Source organism: Mastomys coucha, unplaced genomic scaffold, assembly GCF_008632895.1.
Source record: "Mastomys coucha isolate ucsf_1 unplaced genomic scaffold, UCSF_Mcou_1 pScaffold13, whole genome shotgun sequence".
NCBI lineage: Eukaryota > Metazoa > Chordata > Mammalia > Rodentia > Muridae > Mastomys > Mastomys coucha.
The window spans coordinates 69,523,846-69,536,026 of NW_022196895.1; the positions used below are offsets into that span (position 1 = coordinate 69,523,846).

The 12,181-nt window shown below is 44.3% G+C and overlaps 1 non-coding gene and 1 pseudogene across 1 annotated transcript; both read left to right on the forward strand.

The window, feature by feature from the left end:
• The first annotated feature begins 9,246 nt into the window (after positions 1–9,246).
• Positions 9,247–10,015, forward strand: LOC116087722 (annotated as a pseudogene).
• A 1,543-nt stretch (positions 10,016–11,558) lies between these two features.
• On the forward strand, positions 11,559–11,684 carry LOC116087919. Its single transcript, XR_004117694.1, has one exon. It is a non-coding gene; the product is annotated as a U6atac minor spliceosomal RNA (small nuclear RNA).
• Positions 11,685–12,181: the final 497 nt, after the last annotated feature.

Genomic DNA, 12,181 nt, shown 5'->3' on the forward strand with positions numbered 1-12,181 from the left:
AGACACAGACCTTAAGAGGCAACTCACCTTGTCTGGCTGGGTTGTAGTCCTTACAGGAGAAACACCAGTAGATTTAAATGCCAAGACAGACTTCCTCTCAGGAGTTCCTGGGGCTGCAGCTCTTGCCCTAACACGATCAATATCCCAGGTGCTCATCCTGCCAGAATGGACATGTGAACAGAGAAGAGAGCTCTGTCCAGAGAGGGAACAACTCAGTTGGGACCAAGTCGCTTATTGCTCACAAGTAATTGGACTGCTTCCTACCACCGTATATGTGTGCTCGTGTGGTATGCGTGTGTGTGTATGTGTGTGTGTGTGTGTGTGCATGTCAACATATGTGTGCATGTGAGGTTAGACGTTGATGTCAGATGTCTTGCTCAATTGCTGTCCACATTATTTGGAGGGGGGTGTCTCTCAGTGAACTTGAGGCTTATCAATTTCATAGGCTGGCTGGCCAATAAACCCCTGGAATCTGCCTGACTCTGTCTCCGAATAGAGATGACGGACCTGTAATAACACACGCATTTGGGGTTGGGGTGGGTAGGGTAGCAGAAGCCAAAGTTAGGTCCTCATGCTTGTAAGACACTTTGCTTGTAAACCATCTCCCCCAGTTAATCTTGTCAACCTGACTAGTTGGCCTCACTTAGGAGACACACCTCTGCACTTGTATGTCCAGTTTTAGAAAGGTTTAACCGAAGAGGAAAGATCCACTCGGAGTGTCGGCAGCCTCGTTTCAGACTGAGTATAAGGGAGGAAGTGAGCTGAACACCAGCTCAAGGGCGGAGTCACGTGCCAAGGAATAGAGGCAGCCAATACAAACTGAGAAAGGCAAAGAAATGGTTCTTAGGCAAAGAAGTCATCCTTGACAACACGTCGATTTTAGCCCAGTGAAATTCCTTTGGACTTCTGATCTCTCCAGAACTATAAGATCATGAATTAAATAAGTCCATCCATGTTGCTTTATATTGAATCTATGGTAATTTGTGGCTCTAAGGAACTGATATGCTAAGCACGGTTGTTACTGGTTCCATAGGCCTGAGTTGGGAGCCTTCTTTTTTATAATGCCAACCAAATTCCTCACCACCATCTTCTAGTAAGGCACTACTATCCCCATCTGCTTCAAGTGTAGAGACTTAATGGAGGGCTGACCAACCCTGGCAATCCATTACCCTAGTGCTCAAGCCTGGGTGAACTTAACCCCATGCTGGCCAAACACAGTCCTCTGGGAATGTAAAAGTGAAACCAGAAGATTCATGGGCAGGGATTTGGTTGAAGATCCAAAACTGTAAACTAAGACAGAGCATCAGCCTGCCTGGCTAGCAGACATCTCTGAGTGGGTGGAGAGAGGGTATCCACATTAGGAAAGAAGGAAACAGAACTGTGTGGAGAGTTGACCACCAGGAGAGAAGGACCCATGTATACTTTGGAGTCTCGGAATCCAGTTGCTTCTGATGCTGATGTCACTTGTCCTTCACTTAATGACAAGTCAATACATCTTGCTACTGCTCACACTCACTGAGCAGGCTTTAGCTCCCTCAAAGACAATGACCTCATAATCACCTTCAGAAATGTTACCTTCAATGGCCAGAGAATGTGTCTTTCTCTTCATTTCTATGTCCAACACCAACTGTCTCTGCCTTGTCTCTGTCGCTTTATCTTAGTCATATGATAACTTGCAAGTTACAAAGAGATTTTAGTCATTCTGTGTCTACACCTTTACTAAAACCTTTGTGAAATAAGCAGTTCCTACTTCAAACACATAGAATCTATTCCCAAAACATTGTGTTCTAGCTGAATCTTCTATCTATCTATCATCTATCTATCTATCTATCTATCTATCTATCCATCTATCTATCATCCATCTATGCTAAAATTTTTATTCATACTTTGAAAAATTCATACATTGTATCTTGACCACACTCATCCTCTGCTCCCTCTCCCCACCCCCACCCCGACTCTCTCAAACATGTCCTCTTCCCCTACCACTTCCATGGCCTCTTCCTCCTCTTCCTCTTCCTCCTCTGCCTCTTCTTCCTTTACTTTCTCCTCCTCTTCTTCCTCCTCCTCCTCTCCTTCTTCTTCATCTTCTCCTTTTTTATATTCCATGAACTGCAGTTAGTGCTGATTGCATGAGTCTGAATCTACCTAACACTTCTTTTTCTGGTCCCGGTCCCCTCCCCTCTTTAGTGACAAAGGACTCTGACGCTGAAAGCTCTGCAGGAAGGACTGCTTTTCCTCAGAGTTCCACCTACAGAACTACTTCCGCTCTACCACACGTGGCTTTTTTTCTGAGACAGAATCTGACTATGTAGTCCCAGCTGGCCTGGAATTCACATAGAGCTACCTGCCTCTGCCTCCAGAGAGCTGAGATTAAAGGTATGAATCACCATGTCTGGCCTTATGTGGGGTTTTGTGGGCATCTTTAACTTAACCTTGTAAGCTTACATTTTTTTTTCAAACCCTACTTTTAATAAGGGATCTTCAATGCTTTAAACTCCCTTCTAGCCACCACCAACCAGAGGTAGTGGAAAAGAAAAGTTGTTAGGATATGAGAAGTAGGCCTGTTTAGAAATCGTTCTTTAGAGCAAATCCCATCTCAGTTGTCAAGATATCAGCAGTTCAGTTCCCAGGAATCACCAAGGCAGCTCGATCCACTAGCAAATGCTTCACAAATCCACCAGCAGTCCAGTTCAGTAGTGTCAGGATAACAAACATGAGCCAGCAGCGGTGACATGGCCTAGCAGAGACAGCCAGGCCTCTGCCAAATCCACGCAAGTCAGCATGAGCAACCAACAGGAGAGTTCTCTGCCATGCTCTCTCAGTGAAGTGAAGGTCAGTGAAGATGAAGATGTGGGATTAAGAAGCGTTGCAAAGCTAGCTATGCAAGCCCACCATCACGACCCGTTGGTCCTATTTATACTCCCTCCAAACACCATGTGTCCTCCCATGGGTCTTGCCTCACCATGGAAGTCCGTCTTATCAAAACTCCGAGTGAGTATATATCAGCCGAGATCACTCTAGCAATCAGCCTTCGTCCACTGCAGCAGCAAGCCACCAGAACACCACTAGAAGTTTTTTGGTGCGTTTTGTCCTATGAAGTCATGTCAAGTGGATCTCAGCAACACCATGTAAGGTGAGCCAATACTTGTGTGTGAGTAGCAAAGAATCCTTCATCACTCATCCTTTCACGTGTCTGCTTTAGCAAAACATCCTCTCACTGGTGTCCACTTCAGGAAAACACTCCTTCACATGTCTGCCCCAGCAAAACACCATCCAACACAACTGACTTTCCAAAGAAACCAGAACCCAGAAGTTTCCATTTCATAACCTGAATTAAGGTGTGAAGAGTTCAGTTATCAAGAAGGTCCTCCACTATTCTAGTTACTTCAGCAACGCATCTCCCTTTTTATCTGTTACATCTTATTTATTTATTTATTTATTTATTTGTTTGTTTATTTTGTTTGGGGCATATGAGTATGCATGCGAGTGTCCATGTGTATGAATGTGAGTGTGTGTGTGTGGAAAGCAGAGGACAGTTTGTGAGAGCTGGACCTCTCCTTCCACCGTGTGGGTCTGGAAATCAAACGTAGGCTTGTCAATGGGTAGTTTTACCAGATGAGCCACCATCCCACCCACCCCAGCCATGACTCTTGTTTGTCTTTTAATTCCAAACTTTCTCATTCCTAGTACATGGTAGTAAATGCCATTGTGTAAAAATGTCTACACACTGTAATTCCTCACTGCAGTGGGGAATGGGACTGTACCATTTACAAGGGGGGACTGAGCACAGACTTTGCTAAAGGATGACAAGAGAGCGCCATTGACAGGCACTGCCCAGAGGCGACCTCTAAAGAGCACTACCTAGGGGTGACCAAGGACAGGCCAACAGTCTTTCCTAGAATTGAGCTGTCAAACATGGTGAGAAGTTTTCGGGTGTGGCTCAGCTGGTACAGAGCTTGCCTGGCCTACTTCTGGTCTTAGACTCAATTTCCAGCCCTCCCCAAATTAAAAAAAAACAAAATTAGGACTGTCAAGGTGGCTCTGGGTGAAGGTGCTAAACCTGATAACCTGAGCTCAACCTCCAGGACCCACATAATAGAAGATGAGAACCAATACCTGAGAGCTGTTCTCAGAGTTCCACAAGGCACCTGAACACATCTACACACACACACACACACACACACACACACACACACACACACAGAGAGAGAGAGAGAGAGAGAGAGAGAGAGACAGAGAGAGTGAGTGAGCGAGCAAGAGAGAGAGGGGGAGGGAGAGAGAGAGAGGGAGAGAAGGAGAGTCAGACAGAGAATTAAAAATATAATTTAAAATTAATTAAAACATAAAAAATGTATAAAAGAGGAGATTCTTATCACTAACCTCTGTTAATAAAATGGAGAGACTCATGCTGAGCAGCAGGAGACTCGAGTGTGGTGTTAGCTGTACCATTTATTACCATTTAATAAAATCAGGCAATCCAGTTAGCAACTCTTCATTCCAATGTCTTTGTCTTCGAGATGAAATTCATGACACACATCTTCCTGTCTCATTGCCTGAGTGCTTGGAAGAATTCAGCAAAATGGACATATCCACAGTACAGATCACCAGACGAAGTCAGGACTGGACACCTTTATTCAACCTTGGGACTGTGGAATCACAGCTGATCTACCTACCATGATCGGGAAAGAGAAGTGCCTCGGATAAACCAGTCTTTCATGAGTTGAGAATTATACAAGCCTTCATACAGAGTAGTACCAAATTTGGAACATAAGTAAGGTTGTTACTATATGCAAATGGTTAAAGACCCAACATACGAATGCACGTAACAATCTAAACAGATGCTACACTTTCCTGCAAAGCATGTCGAAAACGGTCTTCAACAGGTGCTTTGAAACTCTGCCTGAATCATAGCTTTCGAACAAGACAAGAAAGCCAGCGGATCTGTTCCAGAGATCTCTGACCTCCTCCACCCCCACAACGGTCTTCTTTCCTTAGTACTAAACTTAGAGCAGATGGAGAACCCAGCAAAGACGATGCCTGCCTGCACCTGCTAATAAACCAATGCAGTCGAGCCAGCAGGGAGAACGCTCGCTCTCCAGTGGTCTGTACATCTTAGCAGAGCTGGAAGGGATTCATGCCTGCGTTCCTGCTTTTGAGGAATTCGCCGTTAATATAATTCAGACACAGCACTATTTGGTAACACTAGGTGCTTACTATGCACCTGGCACTCACTGCAGGGCTTTCGTCTTGTCGACTCATTTGAGCTTTTGATGACCCCGTGAAATAGAGATTATCCAGTTTTCACAGTTCACTGAGCTGGACCAAGCGTGCATGGCTAAGTAACCACACAGAGATTTCAGTCCCTGCCCCTAACTATGATGTTAAACCACTCTTCTAGAGACGCGGGAAGGAGTAGAGCACCTTGTGAAGTTTTAAAGATGTATTCTATTTTTTAAAGATTTATTTATTTATTTTATGTATATGGGCACACTGTTGCTGTCTTCAGACACACCAGAAGAGGGCATCTGATTCCATTACAGATGGTTGTGAGCCACCATGTGGTTGCTGGGAATTAAGCTCAGGACTTCTGGAAGAGCAGTCAGTGCTCTTAACCGCTGAGCCATCTCTCCAGCCCCAGATTTATTCTATCTTTGTGTGTATGTGTGTGTGTGTGTGTGTGTGTGTGTGTGTGAATACAGGTGTCTGTGGAGGCCAGAAGAAGGCATTGGATCTCTTGGGCTGGAGTTACAGGCAGTTGTGAGCCACCCCAACCCTCTCTCATCCTCCTAGCACTGTTACCAAAACTATTCCTCCCCACAAATTCTCCTACTTTCATATCTTTTGTGCTGTGACCAATCTAGTTTAATTAGGGCTGTTTGGATGAATTTTGACGGGAAGTTATTCACTGGATGGAACATGGGCAACTTACCAGTGGCTAGTGCACTGAAGAATGGGAAACGGCTTTCCCCAGCAACCATCAACAGTCAGTAACCTCCCCGGGACCCAACCTTACAGGACTCTTGTATGAACAGTGACAGCTGTAGTGACTTCATGAATGACTTCAAGAAATATCCTTGTCCTCTGCCAATTACGTTCTTTTTCTCCCCTTCTTTTATTTATTTATTTATTCATTTATTTATTTATTTATTTATTTATTTATTTATTTATTTATTTTTGGTTTTTCGAGACAGAATTTCTCTGTGTAACCGTGGCTGTCCTGGAACTCACTCTGTAGACCAGGCTGACCTCGAACTCAGAAATCCGCCTGCCTCTGCCTCCCAAGTGCTGGGATTAAAGGCGTGTGCCACCACTGCCCAGCCTTTTTCTCCCCTTCTTCTTTCTGTGTTCCCCAAACCTCAGAGGTGACAATGTGGATGTCCCATTTAGGACCAAACACTTATTCTCAGTTTGCCAAATTACATGTTTCTACATTAACTGCCATGCCCATTGCAGTCTGAGCCTCCCCTTCCAAAGGTGACCACACCACTAACCTATGAGTCTATTCACCCACATTCACAAGGTAGATTGATAACATGTCCACTTATAAAACAAAAGCAAAGCTGGGCGGTGGTGGCGCATGCCTTTAATCCCAGCATTTGGGAGGCAGAGGCAGGCGGATCTCTGAGTTCGAGGCCAGCCTGGTCTACAGAGTGAGTTCCAGGACAGCCAAGGCTACACAGAGAAACCGTCTCAAAAAACCAAAACCAAAACAAACAAACAAACAAACAAAAAAAACCAATAGCAATAGTTTACCCGTCTTCCCTCACCAAGTCTTAAGGTTTCCCTAACCATGGGCTTTGGCCAGGTTTTCAGAAGCAGGCATGAGTTCCCCCTTGTGGAATAGACCTCAAATTCGAGCATGGACTATTTGGCTAGCCCTATAACAGTCAGGCCACGATCGCACCAGTGGGTTTATATTGCCTGGCACCCTGTTACTGTTGTTCTCTGGGTTCATCGGTAAGATTGTTGATGGATTTTCTCCTCCTTCTACCATGTGCGTCTCAGATTTGGTATCTCAGATCACCAGGCTGGACACACTTCTTTACATGCTGAGACATCTCACCAGCCCTCGCATGTTTTAAGACCACGAAAAAGCCCGTGGCAAGCTCTGAGGTGTGTACTTGTGTACTGATGCTGAGACGAGCCGGGGGTGGGGGGGATTGGAAGGACTAGTGGTGGAGGTTGTGGCTCAGTGGCACCACAGATTCAGGAGGCTCCAGATTAACTCCCCAGCACCTCATGGGTGGGAAAGAAGGGGAGAAAGAGCAATAGGCAGTGAGGTGCAAGCAGGCCGACTGAAGGAAGCTGGATGGAGGCCCATGAGTGCAGTATTGAGATTAGGGACCTTGCGTCTCCATCAACGTGTCTGGTTGATTGTCCCAAGACATAGCAGAAGGCCAGAACCTGAGTGTGGAAGGATCCAGTATACCACTGTGGTTTATTGTCTTCTTTCATTAATGACCAAGTTCATCAGAAATCTGTACTGATTGCAGACGGGAAACGCATGCCTTTGATCATTCACATAAGATCTAGTACAGTTAGGCAAGGCTTTTTCTTTCAGGTAAGTCCAGTGTGTATCAGTGGGGGATTTTGAACAGAGTAGTAACACGACCCAAACTGTGTCTTTCAAGGACTCCATTCTCCTCTATACTGTGTGAAGTACTACTGTCCTATTGCAATTCAAACGGGAATTGTGAATTTTCCTGTAGATGCACTAAACAGTAAAAAAAAAAAAAAAAAAAAAAAAAAAAAAAAAAAAAAAGCTGAGCATATGAGCATAGTGTCCAATAATCTGAATGGTTGGGAGGCTGAGACAGGATAATTGCAAGTTTGAGACAAGTCTGGTTTCCATGGTGAGACCCTATCTCAAATACAATGAAACCATACAAAGACAGGTGAACTCAATAGTGTGTGTGTGTGTGTGTAAGTATATATGTGTATGTATGTGTGTAAGTATATATGTGTGTGTATGTGTGTAAGTATATATATGTGTGTATGTGTGTGTGTGTGTAGTATGTGAGTGTGTGTATATGCATGTGTGTGTGTGTGTATGTGCGCACTCAGGAGGAAGCCGAGCATCTTCTCTATGACTTTACACTTTCCTTGAGACAGGGTCTCACAGAATCCAAGAAGCTCACAATTTCCACTGGTCAGAGAGCCTTCAGAATCCAGCTGCCTCTGCCCCCACAACACTAGGATTTCAGGCATGTCTGACATTCACATGGATACATGGAGAACAGCGAGCATCCTTACCCACCTGGTAAGCCATCTTCCTAGGCCTGAAGTCAATATTAAAAATACAGCATGACCTAATATGGCTAACATAGAGCCCATACAAAAAAAGGGATTCTATACTTTTATACTGTCTTTGAAATCCAGTGCCTGTTATTCTACTACTTTTATAATGTCTTTGAGATCCAGTGCCTGTTCTCTACTTCCAGCATATCTTGATTGGACCAGCTATATCTCAAGTACTCAGGAGCTTCAGCACAGATGAGAAACAAAGTCGTTCATGTACCTCCTCCAGCTAGGGGGTTGTAGACACGGTCTCCCGAACACTGCAGGCTGGTAGAACTCTCTGAGGCAGCCTTCAAGACTTCCTGAGAATAAGCAGATAAAAACTCAGGTTCCACATTGATAATGTTGGGTCTGTGCACAGTACTCTCTGTCCCAAGCACTTGTCATTGTCATCATGACAACATACTCATCAGGACACTGCTGCTGCTCCACCTTCATAGATGAAGGAACTTAGCCACGAGCAATGAAGTCATTTATCCAAAGCCACACCACAGGCTGCCGTCAACGCCGATGATTTCATGCATTACACCAGTGACCCTCAAATGCTTTTGTTGGTACGCCCTCTGAAAGCTTTGGAAAATGTAGACTCCACTTTTCACTCTAAGTCAGAGCTGTTGCAGATGGGGTTTTTTCCCCCTCTGTATTATAAATAAACTTTATTTTCATGTCAACTATGTTTAGCAACCTGGGTAAAGTCATTTATTAATTCCTATAGGTTACTTGTTTAATTCTCTTAGACTTTCTACCTATGTAATTACATCATCTGCTAACAATGGCCATTTTATTCCTTTCTTCTTAGTTCTTTTTTTTTTTTTCATTTCTTAGTTCTTATTTATTTAATGTTATTTTATTGTACTAGCTATGGCATTTAAGGAACTATACTAGGGTGCATGCCCAGGACCATTCAGACACCAAAGAAGAGAGCTACCTCACTTGGAGACTCAGACCATGTGCAGCTCCCAAGAGCTGCCTGTGGCATGGTTTCTAGTGTGGGCAGCAGAATATGTCTACAGGTCCAGCCCACAGAGTGTGTACCATGGGGATTTCCAGGAGCCCTGTCTTGGAGTCCTTTGAGCAGTGTATATACAACCAGGCTTTCCTCACCACTTGCAGTGGACACCGCACCTGCAGCACCATCCAAATTATCTACTAGACTGCCTATCTCCGCAGCCCTGGGCCTCCTCCCAGCAGGCCTCGTTATGTGTGCCGCCCTGGTAGGAGGAGGAGCAGTGAGCTCACTAGCGATTGTGGAACAGCAACCTGCCGGCCTCCATGTGGGAATGGAGGGGGTTGCATCCGTTAGACCGTCACCACTGTCCTGTGTGATGGCAGGGAGATGCTTGCCAGACAGCTGTGAATGAATGCAGTTCTGGAGAGGCCAGTTGTCCCCAGCACTATGATAATACTGTGGGCAAGTACTGGTGCCAGTGTTGGGAGGGGCGAATCCCATCTACTGCTGGGATGCCTGCTTGCCCAGGGGAGCCCCGCCTCTGGTGACTCCAAACCCCACAACCGGAGTGGACAGCATGGGAGGAGATGTACAGACTACGGTTCTGGGTTGACATGCTAGAGCAGTTGCAGTTGCTGCTGGCCCCACTGGCCACAGAGCATGGCCCCTGGCAGCCTGCTGGCCGACTCCTTCCAGCAGCTGGACCACATCAATTCACAGAGTGAGCAGGTCTCCTTCTCAGAGGAGTAGCTGGGGTCCTGCTCTTGAAAAATAAAAAGTAAAAAAAAAAGAAAGCCGGGCGGTAGTGGCATATGCCTTTAATCCCAGCACTTGGGAGGCAGAGGCAGGAGGATTTCTGAGTTTGAGGCCAGCCTGGTCTACAGAGTGAGTTCCAGGACAGCCAGGGCTACACAGAGAAACCCTGTCTTGAAAAACAAAACAAAACAAAACAAAACAAAAAATCCGTAAATGTTTCTTAGAGACGAAGCTTTTATTAGTACTTACAGCATTTACTGCATTTCCAGATATTACTTATTAGAATAAAGGCATTCCCTAGTCTTCATATGATCGGAATTCTTATTCTAAGTGAGTGTTAAGTTCTGGGTCTGGGGAGATCATACTGCCCTGCTCTCCCATCTCATGTTGCTGTGAGTACCAGTGATCTTCTAAAGCCAAACAAACGTTGTATTCCTGGAACGACCTTCCCTTATGAAGATGTCTTTCTTAATATATGTCACTGGATTCAATTAGCTAATTATTTTCTTCAGGGTTTTATGGGGAAGATTAGCATGGGATTGTCCTTTCTTTTAGTGCCCTTCCATTTTGACATCATCTGGATTATACCGGCCTCATAAAATGAGCTGGGACAGGTTCCCTTTTTTCTACCGCCCAGAAGTGTCTGTGGAAGGAAAGTATGTTTCTTCCTTGAGACTAATTCGCTAATGAAGACAAGAAAAACCTGTAAGATTTTTTAGCCATAAATTGAACTTTTTAAAATCCTATTCTTATAAATTCTTTGAAATTGTCATACTCTGTGTTTTCAACTGTTTGAAAGTGATGTGTGTCTGGTAGGCTGTGCTTTGGGTTGTTCTTGCTCGATTTCTTTTTTAAAAACTTTTGAGACAGGATCTCACTATGTTGGTATAGCCATCCTGAAACGCATGGGTTCCAGACCTTCCTGAGCCGTTGGTACTACAGGCAGAAGCTACCGTGTTTGTCTAACAGTTTGGGAAGGGAGGGGAGTTTGCTTAGGCCTATGTTTTTGTTGGTTGTTTTGTTTGGGCTTTTTTTGAGACAGGGTTAGACTATGTAGCCCAAGCTGGACCAGCTTGAGCCTCCCAAATGACAGGAGCACCAAGATGCCCCACCAAGGTCAGCTCCCAGCTTCTGTTTTCTTAAAAGGTCGCCTTAGTAATTTTACCTAATATAAAAATTATTTTGGGGATTATTTTTATCTGTACCAATATCCCCTTTTACATTTCTTTTTTTTCCAAATATTTATTTATTATACATAAGTACACTGTAGCTGTCTTCCAAAAAAGGGCATATCTCATTACAGATGGTTGTGAGACACCATGTGGTTTCTGGGATTTGAACTCAGGACCTTCGGAAGAGCAGTCATGCTCTTAACGGCTGAGCCATCTCTCCAGCCCCCCCTTTACATTTCTAATAGAGGTATTCTATAGAAAATATTTCAAGGGGGCTGGTGTTCTAAGAGCACTGACTGTTCTTCCAGAGGTTATGAGTTCAAATCCCAGCAACCACATGGTGGCTCACAACCATCCGTAATAGGGTAATAAGAAACAAACACGTGCTGTATGAAAGGAGAGAAGGTTAGCACTCCCCTTGACAAGGATGGAAGAGGCCCTTGGGCCTAACAACACACATACGGCTAAGGCATTGCCACCTACTTCGTGGCATCTAACCACTGTTTTGAAATCATGTAACTTTTCTCATCATAATGCAATAAAAGTTAAAAAAATTAAAAAAAAAAAAAGAAACAAATAAAAAACCTATGTCCTGGAGCAAGTGGGGCTAGAGCAAGAGGGTGAAAGGGAAGGGTGAGAAAAAAAAAAAAAGAAAATATTTCAAAATAATCTATCCCTCCCTGAACTACTAATAATGGCTAAATAAAATGCAGTATATCCACAAAGTATTATTTAGCCATAAAAAGAATAAATTACCGATGGGATGCATATTGAAAACAAGCTGAATATTCGGAAGAAGCCACTGACAAGGGAGCTCAGTGCTATACAAATTTATTCATATGAAATGATCAGAATTAGCCAGAAAACAGATCTGATGTTCCCCATAGCTAGGGGGCTTGGGGAAGTAAGGTGAAGAGTAGGGGTGACTGACTGCCAGGATTATAGGGTTCCTCTGCAGGATAATAAAAGCTGGTGGTAGTGACAGTTGTCCATTGAATTCTAGCTC